Below are 20,830 nucleotides of genomic sequence, written 5' to 3' on the forward strand. Positions count from 1 at the left end.
AAAAAAACATAATTAAGAAGTAATAGGCTATATTTTTTAGTCCTGTTTTTGACCCTCCTCATCAGAATGCTCTGAATAGGTGTGGCAGATTGTGGACTCAGTAAACACCCACTGCTATGATTGGATAACGCTTATGTATGTTTGACAGTCTGTCCTTCACAGATGGATTCTGCTGTGAAATTACTGTCAGATACTGTCAGTCTTTTAGTTTCAATCTTTTTGAAAATCCCACGTTGAATTGTTCCTTGTTTGTAAATGAATCTATGGTAAATTTAAATTGAACAAAGGACCAAGTTCTCATTGATGCAGTCTGGAAATTTCATTATAAATAAAGTTCATCCACTCTTTCGTAACGTTGGGATCAGAAGTAAGGCAACGGCAACACTGTTTTTCCACAACTTGGCACTGCACAGCATCTTGTTTTGTTGCATCTTTATCATGTCTGCGCAGACCTACTGTATGCGCATCTCTTCTAAACACTACATGCATGAATCGGTGGGCAGGGCTAAACAGGCAGTGATGTCGATCTTCTGTGGAAGTGGTGCTTATCCACACTATTACATTATAAAGTGGAACATTCCAAAAGGTGTCGTTTTGGCAGACTGTCTTCAATATAAGCCGTTTTTTAGACTAACAACAAAGTTTTTAGTTCTGAAACTTGCAGGACGATTTTATAGTACAATGACCTCTTACATGCCAAAAGATTAACAGAATTTTGGTTTCTCAGTTCATGACCCCTTTAAAATATTATTTAAAGGGATAGTTCACCTAAAAATAAAAATTCTGTCATTAATTACTCACCCTAATGTTTTTATAATCCTGTAAGAACTTTGTTCATCTTCAGAACTCAAATAAAGATATTTCTGATGAAATCCAAGCAGTCTCTGACCCTCCATTTTTCTTTAAATCACCCTGATTATCTTATTTCTTGCAAACCCTAAAAATATGTTTGTTGTCATAGGATCCTCTGTACCCAAATATCATCCTAAAAGCCTGTGAAGATGGGAACCCTTTAGCTAGTGGCTCCATTTACATTCAGATGGATGGAGAAGACATGGTGGAAGATGATAGTGAAGATGGTGGCAGCATTGTACCAGATCTTCAATGCATACCCACCAGGATTGAGAAAGACCATATTGTTTATGGAGACTTTCATTTACAAAAAAGAAGGGACCTGTCCCGATCTGTGCACAGAGAGTTTATAATTCCCTGTAGATTTAGTTAATTCAAGCAGACTCACACAAACATGTGCACATAAACACGCACACTCGCACACACTATCCTACATGCACACACAACACACACACACGTTGTGTTTCCATGTTTTATGGGGACATTCCATAAGCATAATGGTGTTTATACTGTACAAACCCTATTTCCTATCGCCCTACACCTACCTTATACCTAAACCTAGCCCTCACAGGAGACTGTGCACTTTTACTTTTTCAAAAAAAAATCATTCTGCATGATTTATAAGCCTGTTTCCTCATTGGGACCTCACAAATGTTATATTGGTCCCCATAACGTGATAAATAACAGGTGCACACACTCTCACACCAACACACACATGGACACACTCACATATTTATAATTCCATCTTTTCATCACTTATGTTTATGTTTTAAAAGAGAATCTGCATAGTTTGCAGATTATTTTAAATTCATTGTTACAGTTAATTCTTGAGCCTAAACCCAAATTAGTTCTGGAGTTTTTTTTTTTTTTTTTTTTAAAAAAAAGAAATGTACCTGTCTCTGTGTGCAGTTTTTAATTCCCTGTAGTTAAAGTTAATCATCTTAAGCCTGTTGCTTTATCGTTGCTGTTTCTCTTAAAAGTAATACTACTGTTTTATATTGTACTGTTTTTATTGTAGAGTCTGTTTTCTGGTTTATTGTAGTGTATTTCTGCTGTTTTCTGTTTGATATTGTGCAGTTTGTCTAATTTGTTAGATGTTCTGGTTGCCTATTCATATGATTTTATATGGCACAAGGGATGAAGTCAATAAAAATTTAATTAGTCTTATTCCTGGATTTTTTTTCATGAATGGTTCTACAAAGAACCTAATAAAGTGGCATGGAGAACTGTCAAGAGTTCTTTTAAGAATCTTTGAAAAGGGTTCTTTGCAGTACCAAAAAAGGTTCATCATGGCACTAAAAAAATAGGTTACCTTTTGAGGAACTCGAACTGCGTCCTCTAGAGGTCGCTATGGGGAACGTCTCCTTCATGACCCATGTCTGAAGCTTATATACAAAAACTTCACAGTACTGGCCGGCGACAGCCTATGACGTCACTGCCGGCGTGAATCATTGCTTTTCTCTTCTTACCTATTATGGCTAGCACTAGCAAGGCGTTTAAGAAGTGTGTGGATCTGTGTCCTTGCTTCATGACACCCGATAACACACATGATCTTTGCGTCGTGTTTGGGCGAGGCTACCCAGGAAGAACAGGAGCTGTTAGATGAAGAAATGCAATCTGAATCGGGTTAAAAAGGTGGCGCCACGGAGTCGTCTTGATGAGCATTTCCTTTCTGACCATAACACCCCAGCTCAAGTGAACCTTCCATTTCTTCCCGATCTCCATTCGGAAGTTGTGAAGGCATGGAATAAGCCATTTTCTTCGCGTATTCATAGATTCCAGCATAGTAGTTATGCTAATATTGAGGGAATCCACGAAAGTGGCTATGAGAGGATGCCTCCTATTGAAGAGACGCTAGCTATCTCTCCTTAGGTGAAGCATCATCTCTTAAGGCTCTCTCCCTGCCATCCGAGCCCCTTCAGCGAACATCTTCCTTGAATAGTGGGGCATACGCGGCAGCGGGTCAGGCTGTGGTCTCTTTGCACACGATGGCGGTGCTTCAGGCTTATCAGGCTGACCTGCTGAAGGACCTGAATAAGGGCCAGGGGCTTTCCCCGATGAGGTAGCAGAACTGCGCCGTACCACGGATTTGGCTCTCCAGGCCACCAAGCAGGCCGCCACTGCCATGGGCAGATCTATGGTGGCCATGGTGGTTACAGAGAGGCATCTCTGGGTAAACCTGGCTGACCTCGGGAAGAAAGAGAAGGGCTTTCTCCTCGATGCGCCGGTTTGGCCCTCTAAGCTTTTTGGTACTTCAGTTGAAATGGTGATTGAGAGGTTTAGGGAGGCGAAGGTGCACTCTGCTGCTTTCAAAACCTTTATTCCTCGAAGGACCAGGTCTGAGCCCGAACATCAAAAGGGGTCCTAGCCCGTCCCAGTCTGAGGATTGGAGACAGGCTCAGAAGGCTAGTGTTAATTTTTTAGGATTTTATTCTCATCCTCATCATTTTCCTTTTATATAACATCTTCAGCAGTTGCCAAGATCTGCTCACTACACTGCATGTCTTTAGGGCTACCTTCGTTGTCCATTATGTTTACACAGTAATGACCAGAGCTTGTAAACTCTAGTTCAACAGGATGATTAAACATTACTGCTCTGTCACTTTTCATGTGTAATACTGTTCCTGCTCTTTTCAGGGAGACTTTGCTTAAGAGCAATGGGATGTTAGCTGGGATAACTTCAGTGTCGACTTTGCAGGAATTTTCTGTTGGAGTGGACCACTTTCCCATCTCCAAACCTAAACAGTCTATGGCTGTGTGTTTCAGTCTTCCTCAAATATGTTGTCTCCTTTTGATTTAGCTCACTGATGTAGTGATTAGCCATTATTGACCACACACAGTTCGAGTGCATGCAGTGTCTATAATTGCAGATCCAAAACATTCAGTCATAAGGATTTCTGCTTCAGATTGTAATTCTTCTGTAAACAGAGTAATGTTGCCCTCCTCCACATGTCTCATGTGACACTTCTTTACATTCTTTAGTCAATTTGTTTTGCTCACTTTTGTGTGGGCAGTCCTTGGCCCAGTGGAACGTACTTTAATCTGCGACCATATCTGTCCAGTGGATTTGTCCCAGGTAACGGTGTCCTTTGTTGGTCATTCTTGGGCCATGACTTGGCTCTCCATCGTTTACATCTGTTTCCTGGTTATTTCCTACTGTTGAAACAGATCCGTTTCCTGTGAAAATCCTCTTTAGACTTCATAGATGCAAAAGTCAGATCTTCACAAGTTGTTAAAGCTAACTGTCGACCTTTCACGTCCAAGCATGCAGTGTCCAGCAGCTTGAAAGCTAATACTGCATCAGGAAGTTCCATTTTATACTTCCATCCAAGAGTAACGTTGTTCAAAATCAATTATATAGTCTGTCACTGAAACATTACCGTCTCTCACAATACAATCGAAGTTCGTATAAGCTTCACATATCCTGTCCTTTTCTTCCTTGAGAAACAAATTATCAAGTTTCGCTAGTAAAGTTGTCATGCCAGTATCCATGTTTAAATCATCTACCGGTATTTCCATCGCCGTTTCTCTCGCTCTTCCAGACAGCGCCAAAGCAACAGCGAGTGCTTGTTTACATTTTTCAAGCTCCGTAACTCTAGTCCAAATTCCAACTTCATTCTTCCAACTTTCAGCTTCAGCTTTCCCTCGTCAAAAGTTGGTGGAACTAAGTAATTGCTAGCCATCCTCTGCTACCAATGTTACTCAAAAAAAGACTGTTTTAAACTTGATGGATAAGTCCTTCTTTATTCGACTGCCGCCATGGCCGTCCATAACAACAACAACGGAACACAGCAAACTCTTTCACACGAGTCCTCACTTTCTCTCAATGAACTATATGTAAACTTGCATATACAATATCATATAAATAGTTTAGAAATATCACAGATATACAAATAGTAGAATGTATAACCATTACTGAAACTTAACAGGTGCATTTGAATAGAGTGTGATGAAGAGAAATTAAAAGTAGGAGAAAATTCATTTATTATGCCCAGGAGAAAGTTTAAATATGCGATAAGCTACTGATTTATTTGTTTTTCTGTTTTGAATACAAAAACGAAAAAACTAATTATACGAAGGTACATGGAGCCAGCTGCTGGAGCTCATGCATCAGTACTCTACTGCTATTCCTGCAGTTCCTGGATGTGCAATGCCGAATTTTTTGGCGAATTTGAACCGCTGCATTTGTAAAGTGAAATAAAATGGACCGAAAACGGCCTGTTGAAAATTATACCAGTTTTAAACGGGTATGCTGAGTGCTAATACTTTTCAGCTTTTAGGACAAACTCAAGGAAGGAAACAGTGGCAGGTGTAAATGAAATTCATCTCCATTCCTTCTTCTATCGTTTCTTCTATCTGTAGTTAGTTTTTTTTTTATCTATTCCCAATGAATAGGAGTTAAAACTTGCTCCATGGTAATGCTACAACACTAACAGACCATGCAAGATGATAAAAACAATATCTTTAAAAATTGCCAAACAACAATAAGATCTGAGAAGAAATCACATTTTATTAAGAAATTTATTTTTATTATTTCCTCTTTTTCCTGATGTTTGTTATTAGTTAAAATGGTATATATATAATTTTTATAATGATAATATACATAAATTTATATAATAAATTTACCACTTAAGCATGACAGTAACGCATATCTTCAACATTTTCTATGACCAAAAATGTAAGATACTGTATGTTTTCAATGGACTTTTAAAATTGTAGTTAGTTTTACATCAAACACAATGTGATTTTCAGCAATTGACATCTGGCAGCAACAGCACATTTTTCTGCTTGGGCAAGCGCTTCTCGGACAGCTTACCTTGCGCATGAAATCTAATCAACTATGTTGGATTTCAGCCCTAGAAATGCAAGCCCTAAAGGCATTAAAATGCAAACACTGTTACTGCAATGCATTATTTTTTTCAGTTTGTTTCAAAGACATTTGTCATTATTTTTCTTCCATACACAAGCACGTAGTCCACCATTGTTGCTGTTGTTGATGGTATGTGACGTGGCGTGTCAGACCAGGGTCGAGATGTGGGCTGATGACATAATTGTTTCACAAAATATACGGATTGGCTGTACACACAAAAACGCAAGGGTGTCATTTTCAGATTTATCCACTCTGGGAAAAAATTCAGGTTTCAGGCTCCTAAAACACCGGATCCATCTGGAAGAAATGCTAAACCCGTCTCTGTGTGGACGGGGCCTAACTGAGTTAAAGATAATCAGCTGTAATGCATCTCATAAAGTCAAAATGTATTTACAGAGCACATTTAACACAACAGGAGTTGACCCAAAGTGTTTTTTTTTATAAATACAGTAGTAACCATTGAATAATAAATGTGTGTATATATATATATATATATATATATATATATATATATAAATCATAAATAATTACAATAAATGAATAAAATTGTTATAATCACATAAACAATTTAAAAATTAATAAGAATAAGAATAATAACAAAAGAATAAAACAAATAAATACAGTTGTAGTTTGCAGCTGTCACTAATTAAGATTTGAATGTGTTTTTTTTAAACTGCAGGACAGCAGGAAACATCTCATGTTAAAACTTTAATCACACCATGACCTGTGGATGTGGTAAACAATAAAAATAGTCTCTGAGTCAGTGATAGCATTAAACCACTCACAAGTGATAAATGGGTGTTAAATGCTATTAAATTTTCACTTTTTTTTTTCTCTCAAACACCCACGCAAAACCTCAGTAAACACACATATATCAACACATACTGGCAGGATCAGTGATTGTGCCTTACTCTTGTCCTGGAGCATCAGTATGAACCACAGTAAAGTTCTTCACAATCTCCTGCATCTCCTCAAACTTAAACAGGAGATGCAGCTCTTACCTGACAATGAAAGATGCATAGAGAGACAGAAGAGATTTAAAAGGAGTATAAAAGTGATCTGACCCAAAGATGTGTCTTACTAAACAGCACAACAGTGAAAGGTCATAAGTCGCTATTATTAAGGCCTCAAACTAGCAGTCATCTACTTAGCAGTCATCTAGTGACAATATACTGTAGATAATCATCATGCTGGGATTCAATAAACTAGCAGACAAAACGACACACACCACAAGACATACGCTAAGGTTGGTTCTCATGTTTACATTTAATGCCAAATTTAATCTTTGTTGCTCTAAGGTACATTTAAAAACTGATAACTGTATGGCAATGATTTAACAGCAACTATTTATAGTCATGCATAAACTAAAAAAAAATCGACAAAGATTAGTTTTAACTCTATTTGTAATTCTTTAAAACAAACATTTTAAATTAAATTATTTGCAAAAATGTATCTGACTTTCCAACAGCCATAGCTTTTTTCATACTCATGCACTTTGCCTCTGTTTGACTAGTTCAACACACTCGTCAAGTGTTAACCACGTGGTGCTAAGTGCTAAGAGCTTGTCTTATTTAAAGTGATAAGAACAACCACTTTTAAACCATCTATATTATTATTAAATGCAATACATCACTCATATTACACTTGGTATTGTAAAAACAATGAACTCAATTAATTTTGATTTTCATTTCTACTGTGGTGCAATTCAAAGTTCCCAAAGTAGAATATATAAAACACCACTAAATGCACACACTGTGGTTTGCCTAACATCAAGAAATGTGTTTGTAGTGCATTTCCAAGAAGCACCTTGACACCTTCCTTTACCAACCCTAATAAATATTGGCACATCAGACACTGTTGCTGCTTTCTGAACTCCAGATCAGACTCAACTTCAGCTCTCTCATGTACCCAAACTCAAGACCATTACAGGTAAATTTGCATCCTCTTAAAATTGCATCCTCTTAAACCAAAGCCATATGATTAAATGAATACAGATAATTTCAGATTATGTATTAATGCATATCTATTTATTATGTCAATGATTGAAATGGTTGTGTAAAGCAAATACATTTTAATTAATGTAATGAATTTTGTATTCATTGAGCATGAAGACAGTATTATTTGTTTAGTGGATAATTGGTCTTGTATTAAATGTGAATCTCTACACCATTGTGGACTGACTTCACACATTTTGTTCTTTTTATACTTGTTTCTAATGCAGTGACATTCAGACAGTATGACTTCAATATCCAAATTTGTTTTGGGACCACTATATATGATTTCATACAACCATGGCAAGACAAGAAATGTAAATGTAACAACCGTCAGTAGATATTAAGATTAAGATATTAAAATATTAATATAGATATTAAGATAGATATTAAGTTGAAAATAAATGAGATTCTGGTATGACAGCTTGTCAACAGGTCAGTTAGACATTGTTAATTGTTAATTGTTCGGTAATTGTTTCTCATGGGGATGTAAGTTATTTTCACCATTTACAAGGGGTAGTCTGTAATTTTATTGTTGCCCGAACCCAGAATGTCAGTGTTTATCTCTCACTGACAAACACCAAGGTCATGTGGTAATTCAATTGTCGTCTGAATCCACATCTCTAAATTTAAAAGAAGAAATCTATTCAAAATTCAATGTTTAAATCCTTTTTGACCACTGCCAAAAACCGTACAGTAACTGTAGCACTTTGCTGTAATTGGCATGCATATATATTACTGAAATATTACTATATTGCATACAATTATATACAACTATAGTACGTCTATGTTTCAATTTTTAAACAGAATATTTAAATAATCAAATAATAAATAGGATTATATATAATAAAATTTACTTGGGATAATAAGAATACATTTTACATTATAAGTATTTTTAATACATTTTACACAATAATAAGAATAAATTTGTAAATAAAATTAATTTTATATACAGCAGACAATCATGTGACTGGCCATGTGAGCAGAGTGTTCCCAGGTTCATAGGATCACAGAACTCGCTTCTCCACTGTGAATAAATCTGCCATATTATCACTGAGGGGCCATGTAAATTTATTTTTACAGACATCCACATGAGAAACAATTATCGTCCGAATAGGGCTATTGAAAACAGTACATTTTTAAAATGCTGATGACGTAAAAGACTGACTTCCCTAACACTGCAACATTAACTGCTCTCATGGATGGTGTACACTCTTGTACTAAATGTCTACCTATCCTTTTCTCTCGTTTGTCTCAGGATTTCCAAAGGAGACAATCTCCAGATAAGGCTCTTTGATTTGCACAAGCTGAAGCACAGCACAGGTAAACCTGCACAAAAACTCTACAAATGCAGTAAATTGTTAACAGAAAGATAATGTTAATAATGCATCTGCAAAGTTAAATCATCTCATGGTAATCTCGTACAACTTTTTCTGAGGAAGCTTTGTGTCAAGAGATTATGTTCCTTTATGTAAAATATTTAGTTGGTTAATTTAGTTATAAAAGATTAAAACATACTCAAATATAGGTTCTCTCTCAGTCAGTCACGTTCGACGTTACGTCGACTGACGTTATGGGGTCTCACTTGGGAGCACAATCGCCTCTGAGCTTAAGAAGAAAAGGCCAATGAACATTGATGAGTGGAATTTGCATGCCAAGCCACTCCCCTGTACACACAGCTATATAAGATGGTGGCGTGCATCCACTCAATCAGATTTTTGGTTCGGTCACGTGTGAGCTCTTCCCTCCTCAGTACCCTCGATGGTGGGGCAGCCAGGGTGTACGTTGACATTCCCCTGGTGGAGCGTACGGTTGTGGTGCCTGGCGGAACCATCCACACCTCCCGTCCAAGGCCTGTAAGCTGTCGTCAGCGCTCGCTGCCAAGGCTTACAGCACTGCGGGCCAGGCTGCCTCTGCTCTGCATGCCATGGCCATCCTGCAGGTCCACCAGGCCAAGGTGCTAAAAAAATGCACAAGGGTAGTTCTGATGCGGGGTTGATGCAGGGACTGTATACGGTGACCGACTTCGCTCTCTGGCTCCCCTTCGGCCTCTTTGATAACACTGTTGAGGACTTTGCCCAGCAGTTCTTAACAGTACAGAATCAGACGGAAGTGATCAAACACATTTTGCCCCGGCAAGATTCCACCAAGCCATCATGTGCCAGGCTTTTGTCTGCCCGTCACCGAGGGTGCCCCCCTGTGGCCTCTACATCTGCTCCGCCCATGGAAACACTGAAGGAGGGAACCCCTCAGCAGGGATGCCCGTGTCCCAGGGTCCTCCTAAGTCCACCTGCAAAACGGTGAAGCAACCCTGACACAGGCAACCTGGAGATGGGAGGAACTGTTTTTTAGGGGACTCTGACATCTGCGCCCCTACCCCCGGGGGAGGGCCTGGGGTTAGTACTTGTGCTGCAGGCAGGGTACCCACCCTTTCACAAAAAGCGCAATTTCCTCTATCTCTGGGTCTTTTAGTGCCAAATTCAGTTTGTAAGTGATGCTTTGCCTCCTCAGATTCGTACTTGTGGCATGAAAGTGCCACCACCATGGGATCAGGAGGAGAAGGTAAGTGCTACCCCTGGCAGCCCGGCTTTACTTCAGAATGCTTCGCTTCCTGTGTTGAGTCACCTTCCTCCCATCAGCTGCTGTGCCGCAGGTACGTCAGTAACCGCTTCATTGATCCTGCTTGTGCACAGGCTGGGGGCCTGGTTAGTGCTTCCCAGCCCGTCTCATTGATTGATCCGGATGGTATGACTCAGCCACGCGATACAATTTACCAGGCGTCCACCCAGGTTCAGGGGCGTCCTTTTCACATCTGTCCACACGGACACAGATGCCTCTGTCCTGTGTGCGGAGATTGCGGTCCTCCTGGTGAAGAAGCCTGCCCCTCCAGCCGAGATGAAATCAGGATTTTACAGACCTTATTTCATCGTAGCCAACCCCGCACCCCATGTGTTGAGGCACGTGGTTATCAACACGGATGTCTCCAAGACAGGGAGGACGAGGAACAGGTTCTGTTGGTTGCACCGTATAGGCCCACCCGAACCTGGTTTGCCAACCTCATGCTCCTCGTGACTGCCCCTCCCTGGAAGATTCCCCAAGTGAGACCCCATGGTGTCAGTCGACATAACGTCTCTGTTTCTTCATTCAGGGAAGAGGGTTACAGACGTAACCGAGGCGTTTCACATACTGCATGTTACATTGTAGTAATCAGTTTCAATTAGAAAAAAAACCCTTGTTTTAAACATTTTAATGTTTTTACAGCAGAAACTATTTAACCATTAGTCAAGAGGAAACAGACTTTAAACAAAGACTTTGAACAACTTTTTAGGAACTAAACAGGACAAATGACACCATTTTCTGACTTAGTTGTATGTTACATCAAATTTATGCTGGAAATATGTAGGGAAGAGGGGGGGTAAGTTGAGCCAGTGGGTAAGTTGACCCACCCCCTGTATTTTGGCAACTGTACGCTTTTACTCTCATGTGACCATATATTTTGGAGCCAGCCTTCATTTCTGGCAGACAGTGGAAAACAGAAACACATGGGAGGAGTGGGAGGCACCTATTAACTCTAAAAACTGTTTTAGGCTTGTCAAAGTAAAATTTTAACACAACAGATATAATGACTGTTACATCAAAACTAATTTATCCAGATCTAAAAATATTTATTTATATTTAGCAACATATAAATCCATGCAAATCATTTAGCTATTTTTTTCCCCACAATGCAAGCTATGCTGCAAAATGAGCCAAATGTTGTGGGGTAAGTTGAGCCAGTACTTTAACTTACCCCTCAATAAGGCACTGAAGTTAAGTTAAATCTCTGAAGTATAAACTGGTATTTAAATGTAATAGTACACAACAGGTTAAGAGATATACATAGAGATATTGTTTGTAGTTAATTTGATAGCATTTGACAGTGTACAAATGCACCAAATCCTTTTCCAAAAACAAAAAGATGCTTTTCATCACATTATAATCAAATATATCTTTCCACCTGTAGTCCCTAATGGCTGGTTCGACATTGCAGAAATGGTACCATGCCAAGAATCTTTTGACTAAAATATTTGTTTGTTTCAGTGACATTTATTCCTTAATTCTAATTCAGTTTTCTTTTAATTTTACTCAAACTTACAAAAGATTGAAAATTAAACATTTGGTTTTAAGTTAGCTTTGAAAAACAAAAACAAAAAAGAAATATGACTGTTTGTAAATCAAATTAGTTTATTAAGTTTAAGTTTTTAAAAGAGGTAAATTATCTTTAAAATTTAGTCAGTTTTTACCCAGTTAGTGCATCTTACTCCAGACTCAGGTCAACTTATTCCTAACCTGGGGCAAATTGAGCCACAGGAACACTTTTATATAAGAAGGCATATTTTAGAACCCTTTATCATAGATACATTATGATAATTTTAAAATGATTGGAAACATCCTGAAATTACTTTAGTTCCCTATATGTCGTACACTCCGAGTTGTGTCCAGTGTACGACACTAGGGGTCACTCTTGGGAGCCCAAAAACCTCTGATAGTTTGAAAAAAGGCCAAAGAAATTGGATGAGCAGAATTTGCATAGCTGGCCACGCCGGGAGATCCGGGTATAAATAGGGCAGCGTATGCACTGCTCACTCATCCTGTTTCTTCGGAGCCGAATACAGCGTCTCTCTGTGAGAGGCTGCACCATTCACCTCTTCATCGTTGGATTCATAGCGCAAGCAGCAGTCTCTCCCTTCTCAAACACAGATAAATGTTGTGAGAGTTTCCCTGGGTGCTTCGACGGCGATCTTGAAGAGCAATCTAACTCCTAAAAGAGTAAATTCTCTGAAAGAGATGGCGCAGTTGGGATTGTGTGTTGGTTAACATACCTTATCCTCCGTGTTCTTCTGGTTGCGGCTACCTCCCTGAATGATCGACACGACTGTTGTATTCAGTGATTCCAGCAATTGGAAGCGAGAAAGGTTCCGCCAGGTGAAACCCCGCGAAACTCTCACTCCTCGCGTCGCACGATTGAATTTCCAGATGAGTTCTTAGTCCGTTCCACTATGGCTGACTTATTTTGGAGTTCCTAAACAGGCGGTATGGTGAGCGGCAGCATCGCTAGGAGGGCGTGTGCCATTTGTAGCTGAAGCTTCAGCTGAGCAAGCCTCTGTGGGGGGCTGATTCTCAGCTTGAGGTGGCCGTGCTTAAAATGGGCAGCCAAGGAGGGCTGATTAATAGACATCTGGATAACGACCTTACTCTCGTTTCCAGTGCCTGTTTCCCAGAAATGCACGAGACGTTGATGAAATCGCGGAAAGCCCATTTAAAAAAAAACAAAAAAAAATGGCTGGAATGCGATATACCAACTCCTCCTCCTTCACCACCCTCGATGGGGGTCCAGCGAGGGGGCTTCGGAAGTTCTCCAAGCGGAGAGGTGATTGTGGGGTACTCCCCGCAAGACGTCGCCGCTTGAGAGGTTCTTCCCATAGCTCCTGTCCAGGGCCTGTAAGTTCTCTCCACGGCCATCCTGTGAGCGTTCAGGCCAAGGTGTTATGAGATCGGTACGAGGGTGGTGCTAACCTACAGCTACAGGAACTACGTATAATGACCGATTGCGCTCTCTGAGCTATGAAAGTTGTTACGCAGGCTCTGGGTGGGGCGGTGTCCACTTTGTTGGTCCAGGAGCGCCACCTCTGGCTTAACCTGTTTGAAATGCAGGAAGAAGTTCGCATCTTGTTTCCCCCATTTCTCTGGTTGGTCCCTCTGGCGACACCGTGATACAATTGCATGCCAGTTCTTCATGGTAGCAGACAAGGGCCATTATGTGTCCGGTTTCAGCCATGGGTCGGGCTCTGGCCCTGTACCCCCGACTGCCTCTGTCTGCGTGTCACCACGGACGGCCCCCTGCAGAACTCCAGAGGCCCTGCAAGAACCGGGCTTCTAGTTTTCCTCAGACGAGTAACCCAAAGGAGGCGGGCTAACTGACCTACCCAGATCTACTCTCGACCCGGGAGCACAACCATTTCGACCGTCTGCCTTTCCGCAGACAGTCACTGCTGGTCAGTGAAGGTGTCCCCCCTCTCAGTTGCCTTCAGCAATGGCCCTCCGTAGACGGCCAGATGCTGAGCCTGCAGACCAGGATATGTTGGGCACTTACCTGGTTCTCTGCATGTTGGCAAGGGCACGCCGTGTTTTTGGGGCTTTTCATCTCCAGGCACGGCACCCATTGCCTTGTTCAGCCACGACATCCCCATTCCAGGTACGTCGGCTGTAGTACCCTGAGACTGCTAACAGAGTCCCAAAAGGTCGGGCGCTATTCCCTCCTCTTAGCTCTCAGAACTAACTGACTTGGCTACGCAACTCTCGTTGCGAGGCGTCCGGCAAAGTCTATGGCATTCCCTTACAAATCTGCTCAGGGCAGGAATGCTATGGTTCTACAAGCAGAAATTGCAGCCCTCCTGGGAAAGGGTGCGATAAAGCCTATCCTCTCAGCCAAAATGTAAGTAGGGGTTTGTCAGCCCCTACTTCATTGTCCCCAGGAAGCGTGGTAGACTCAATCTTAGAACTGAGGTTTTTTGAATCTGGCCCTGTTTAAGCTCGCATTCAAATATTAACCGTAGAATACACATTCCTGTATGTCAGGGTTCAGATTGGTTTGTGGCGTTGGACCTGAAGGATGCATACTGTCATGTCTCGATCCTTCCAAGATTTTGTCTTCGAGGTCGGGCTCATCAGTACAAAGTTCCCCCTGCGGCCTATACCTGTCGCCCCACAGCTTCATGAAGGTCACGGAGGTCGCCCTTCCCCCCTCACAGGAATGGGCGTTTGCATTCTCAGTTATCTCGGTGACTGGCTGACACTAGCACACTCTTGAGGTCCGGTTTGCACTCTCAGGGATGTGGTTCTCAACCACCCGGCCCGACTGGGACTTCAGGTCGTCTGGGAAAAGAGTAAACTCTCCTCAGTACGGGGTTTTTCTCTTCTCTGTATGGACTTGGTCCCTGTTCTTCACGTATTGCCAGGACTGCAATGCGTGAGAACGCCTAGATTCAGTACAGTAGCTTTTCATGTACCAGGGTTCTGGGACATGTCGCATCTTCAGCCACGGTCACGCTGCTGGACCCGATGCATATGGAGCCGCTGTAGCACTGACTTCATACTGAGTCCTGAGGTGGGCGTGGCACCCAGACACACATCGTGTGTACATCATACTTTGTGTTGCAACCTTCAGCCCTTGGGGACACTTTGGTTTTGCGGGCAAGGGTGCCCCTGGGACAAGTGTCTAGACGCACTGTGTCAACAGTTGCTTCCAAGTAAAGCTGGGGCACCATGTGAAAAGGGTATGCAGCCTTGGGGTCTGGCTAGTCCCTCAGCTGCTCAGCATTCATTTGCCAGAAGTTGTTTCTGGCAGTTGAAGGGGTTTCGGCCCTGTTCAGGGCGAGCATGTGTTGGTCTGCTCCGACAACACAGCGACTGTGACATACATCAACCACAGATTTGTGTATGCTACTTTCACATGTCACAACTGACCCGCCATCTCCTGCTCTGGAGCCAGCACAGACTCAAGCTTCTGTGTGCCACTCACTTTCCGGGCGACAGGTCCGCTCCGAGGTGAATGGAGGCTCCACCCTCAGATGGTCTGGCTGTTCTGGAGTTGATTTGGCCAGGCACAGGTAGTTCTGTTGCCTCACCAGAATTCACTCATTGCCAGTGGTGGTACGGCCTGACCAAGGATTACCTTGGTTCAGATCCATTGGCACGCAGCTGACCGAGCGACTTAGTCCTCAGTGAAGCCTTATTGCACAGACATGGTGCAATGTCGGGAAGATCTCAGAACAGATTCTCCTGGTAGCCCTAATTCGGCCCAGCGGAACTGGTTCTTGGAGCTTGTGCTCCTTCCTGACACATCCCCCTGAGAGGGAACCTCTTTCCTCAGGGGAAGGGCACAATCTGGCACCCTCACCCAGATCTCTGGAACTTCCGGGGTTCCTGATACGACCGGGAAGCCTTCAGAGACCGTCCACCCGCAGTGGCAAGCACCTTATACAGGATTGAGCCCCCTCCACTAGGCGGTGGCATGTCCTGGAAATGGCGCAGGCGTTCTTCCTCAGGGTAGAACCCATGGAGTTGCGGCATCAAATCTGTGCTATCCCTCCTCCAAGGAGGCCTGGATAGGCACCCTTCTGCTTCCACAGCAAGTCCAGGTACAGCTACCGTGACTTGGTAGAAGGCAGAACGGTGGGGCACGATTTGTTATCTGAGGTGCCTGGAAGTTGAACCCTCCCTGATTGCACCAAATCCCCTCCCGATCTATCTGCTGAGCCTTCAGTCGGGGGTCACCCTGCAAGCAATTCCTCCCAGGAGGATGACCCCAACCTGACCTTATTATGGCCGGTCCGTGTCCTACGCATTTACCTGGAACATGCTCAGCATTTAGACGTTCCGGTTACGGAGCACAGCAGAAGGGGGAAGCTGTCTCCAAATAAGGATCTCCCACTTGCTGTGGATGCGATCCGTACGGCCTACCGGGCCAGAGGCTTACCCTGCCGGATGGCGCCTCGTTAACAGATGTCTACAGAGCTGCAGGTTGGGCTACACCTAATACACTTGCCAGATTACAACCTGTGCGTGGAACCAGTATCTGCTAAGAGTCTTGAATGCAAGCCCTTCGACTCAGCACTCTGGTTTGGTGTAGTGCTTGCTTAAGCGTTTCCCCTCACGGTGATTATGCTTCTAAGTTTCAGTAGGTTCCCTGACGTGAACCCTGGACATCTCTCCATCATTTGGAACTTCTAGATGTGGTGAAGTTTGGCGGAGGAACTCGCTACAAAAATGCAACACAAGGTAAGGTTACTTTACTAACTCTTGGTTGGATTTGTGCCCCATATGTAGTGGCTCCTCATGTGGCCCCATGTGTGTAATTTTCACCTGTAAATCTCTGTGGTGCGGTGTTTCCCCTGAGACATGCCTGTCTCTAGGTCCTGAGTTTGGTAGTTCCCCCCTGAGGTGGGGCCCACCTCAGGTTCCTTCACTAATGTTATTCACTTTATACCCCCCCTCTGGGCAGGTTGTGATCTCCGTAGTGCCTTTTTTCCTACGAGAAACATGTACTTTCCCACCGTTCTCAAGACAGGTCACAGGTCAGTTCTTGGACACTGGACGGTCATGAAGATGTGAGCTGCACTTATGTTAACACCTTGGCTTGTTACTATCTGCGCCCATCACTCGTGGCGCGGCCAGACTTGTGGCGTGTTTTTATAGAGACCCCTAGTGTTGTACACTGGACACAACTCGGAGTGTACGACAGACAGGGAATGTCTCGGTTACGTATGGTAGCCCTCGTTCCCTGATGGAGGGAATGGAAATGTTGTGTCCTCCATGCCACAACTCTGGACCACCTCTGAGTGAGTTGAGACGCTTCGACTCCTCAGAACAGAATGAGTGAGCAGTGCATACGCTGCCCTATTTATACCCGGATCTCCTGGGCGTGGCCAGCTATGCAAATTCTGCTCACCCAATTTCATTGGCGTTTTTTCGAACTATCAGAGGTGTTTGGGCTCCCAAGAGCGACCCCTAGTGTTGTACACTGGACACAACGTCTCTGTTCCCTCAATCAGGGAACGAGGGTTACCATATGTAACCGAGACGATACTTTCATTGTACTTCTGCCTCATTTTCCCTTAGCTTGAGGACCACACAAATAAACAATCTTACCCCTCTCTCCCCTATTAGTTATTTCTGGCAATAAGGTGTTGTAGCAAAAGATTTGTAACTGACAAAATCTTTATACTGCTAGATACCAAATTCTTTGTATTTTGAATTTTGTTTGAATCATCATCAAGCGAAGCAAAGCAATCTGATTACAGAACTACTTGCTGGCCATAATGGAAAAATATATACAACATTATAAACAAAGCATGACCAAAAAATATTATATTTTTAGAATAACATGACAAATTCATGATGTTTCTGTGGATATATTCTTATGAATACTTACGATTTTTCAAGGTCAACCTTACCACAATTTTAAACAGATTCACATCATGTCATAATGTTATTATGTGAATCATAATGTTTTTATAAATTATATAATGTCATTTATAACAACAATCATAGCATTATGAGAATCTGCAATGTAGGAGGCATCAGAGGAGAAGGCAACCTGTGCATCAGTAAAGAAAAGTTCTTGGTGTATGTTGTTCAAAGCTGTTTAAGAAATGGAGAGTGGAGATTTCAAATTTAGATTGAGCGCTTTTGTGTCGCTGTTGCTTGTGAGGCCACTAAAAAAAGTTTTTTTTCCTGTTTAATACAAAGGACAAGATGACAAGGCACCAGATCTGGTCAGGGCTTCACAAGGAATCAAGTAGAACGTTAAAGAGGTAGTCAAAAATGAAACCAAATAGTTGTTGGTCATCACTGACTTTCTTAATATGGGGAAGAAAAATACTTTGGAAGTGAAAGGAGATCAGCATCAGTTTGGTTCCCCACATTCTTCAAAACATCATCTTTTATGTTCCACAGAAGAAAGAAACAGGTTTGGAATAACTTGAGGGTGAATAAATTATGACAGAACTTTAATTTTTTGGGGGGGAAATATCCCTTTAATTCAAGTAAGTTCTACTTCATGTCTATACGCTGTTTTCCAAGCATCATAAAATTCAAACACGTTTGTAAGTTTCACTTAATAACAATACCGCAGAGATGTTATAATGGGAGTGTACAATTGAAAAATGTAGAACAGCCAAATACTTTATAGTTGTTGAAGGTAAGAACACAATCAGCATGATGAAAAAAACAAGAAAGAAATATTTCTTGAGCAGCAAATTAGCATATTAGAATGATTTCTGAAGGATCATATCACACTGAAGAGTAATGTTTTTGACAGTGTTTATCAAATAAATGCAAAATTGGTAAAAAGAAGAATCTTCTTTCAGAAGTATTAAACAAAAATTCTCTCCTTTTCTCCTGTTTGTCTCAGCATGAGATCAGCGGCTCCCTTCTTGCTCCTTTTCATTCTGGCTCTCAGTGATCAAGCACATTGTCAGAGCTTTACTGAATTTAAGAGGAAACACATCCTCCCAATTCAGTTTGATACCAAGAATGTACATGCTTGGAGGAAGCATCTATTGCACAATAAACTCTGTGAAAGAACTGAAACACAATCGTTCATCAAGAGCCGTGTGGAAAATATCAAACAAATCTGTACTGGTATAGTAAGTAATTATACCGAAAGTACAGATTTCTTTGAAGTGTACGTTGTTAAAAGCGCTAAGGGAATAAAACCAAAGTGTATCATTGAACACTGTACTTCAGGCAAATATATTGTTATTGTTAAATGTGAGGGGAATCTACCTGTGCATTATGATGGTCAACACATTGATAAGAACACAAGTCCTCAGCCTTGCTTTTAAAGAGCATGATCACAGTCTGAGTGAGGATCTGAAGGAGGAGGCTTTAAAATGTTGTTTTTAACCATTTATTAAAAATGTTGCTACGCCACATGCTTAAATTGGATATAAATCCAAAAGCATCTTAATAAAGCTTGTTTTGGATAGCAGTTTTGTAAAATGTACACATCAAATGTACACCCTGAATCCAATGTAAATCACTTTGAACAAAAGCATCTGCCAAAAGCATACATGTATGGTTACTGTTATTTTGTGAAATTATATTGATTATCTTCAGTGTATGACATACTGTAAAATGCTGTCAGGTAACTCCATTCTACAAATTAAAAAACAGGGACAATATATTTGTGTATGTTTTTTATTGTGTTTTCCATAATATCATAATTAGTAATTACAATGATGTTTTAGGATCAAACTTACCCTAGTTTATTAACTACAATTCACCAAAAATCACACTATGAAATGCAAATAGTAATTATTGCAAATAGTAAACAGATCAAAATAGGATTATAACAAAATTATGACTTTAGAAAACCTATGATTTTAAAAAACTACACAACTGTTGACAAGCTCCTAGGGATTTGACATTTACATATACGTTAAAGATTTTCCTCCCTTAATGAAAGAAATGCTTATGGATTAAGTCAGTGAAAGTTCATACCCATACGGAAGTGCAATATATTCACATGCATGTGAAACATTGTTGAATATATTGAAATATATTTTAAAAATATATTTTCCAAATGCTTAAAATTCCTAACTAAAAAATTTTATCTTCATGTTGCATGTATAAATATAATATATTTATACATGAAGATAAAATTTTTAGCGGGTGAATGAAAATGAAGTGGGTTTTGCTTTATATATATATATATATATATATATAGTGGGGCCACACCTTTTTTTTTTTTTGCTTCTGGTGCCCATGCATATGTGACATTTATTATGATGATGATTATTATATTAATATAATAATATATTTCACCATAAGCAAAAAAAAAAGGTGTGGCCCCACTATATACAGTACTGTGCAAAAGTGTTAGGCCACTAGTATTTTCATCAGCTAAAAAATGGTTTAAAGTCAGTTAAAGTCGGTCTTTTGCTGTAGTGTGTCAGTAGGAAATATCAGTTTACATTTCTAAACATTCATTTTTGCCATTAATTGTAATAATCCAATGAGATTTTTGTATGGAGCACAGACTCCTTGTGCAAACAGAGATCTGATCTCTCCATCATTCAATCCAGTCTGCCTTAAGAAACAGAAAAAACGGAGACAGACTAAATCCAGAAGAACTGTGGCAACATCTCCAAGATGCTTTAAGAGTCCTACACCTACAAAGCTACAGTACTGTTAAAATTTTTAGGCAGTTAGGCACATAAAATAAGGATGCTGTCAAAAACAATGTCATAAATAGATTTTCTTTATCAATGAACTTATATTAACTAAAATAAATCAGGATTTGATGTGACCATCCTTTGCATTTAAAGTAGCTTTTGCCCTAGGTGCACTTGTGCAGAGTTTTTCAGGTAGCTTTGCAGGTAGGTTACTTGAAACATCTTGGAGATGTTGAAACAGTTCTTCTGGATTTAGTCTGTTTCAGTTATTCTGTTTCTTCATGTCATTCCAGAGACAGACTGGATGATGGTGAGATCAGATCTCAGTGTGGAGCACTGGCTGTTGTCAGACTCCTTGGGCAAACAAAAATCTCACTAGATTATTACAATTAATGGCA

At 41.0% G+C, this 20,830-nt stretch overlaps 1 long non-coding RNA gene across 1 annotated transcript; it reads left to right on the plus strand.

Annotated features, from left to right (window-relative positions):
- The first annotated feature begins 7,589 nt into the window (after positions 1-7,589).
- LOC127161556 (uncharacterized) lies at positions 7,590-19,396 on the plus strand. Its single transcript, XR_007827085.1, has 4 exons — positions 7,590-7,651; positions 8,972-9,036; positions 18,004-18,068; positions 18,668-19,396. It is a non-coding gene; the product is annotated as an uncharacterized LOC127161556 (long non-coding RNA).
- The last annotated feature ends 1,434 nt before the right edge of the window (positions 19,397-20,830 follow it).

The sequence above is a fragment of the Labeo rohita genome, unplaced genomic scaffold, assembly GCF_022985175.1.
Source record: "Labeo rohita strain BAU-BD-2019 unplaced genomic scaffold, IGBB_LRoh.1.0 scaffold_67, whole genome shotgun sequence".
Taxonomy (NCBI): domain Eukaryota; kingdom Metazoa; phylum Chordata; class Actinopteri; order Cypriniformes; family Cyprinidae; genus Labeo; species Labeo rohita.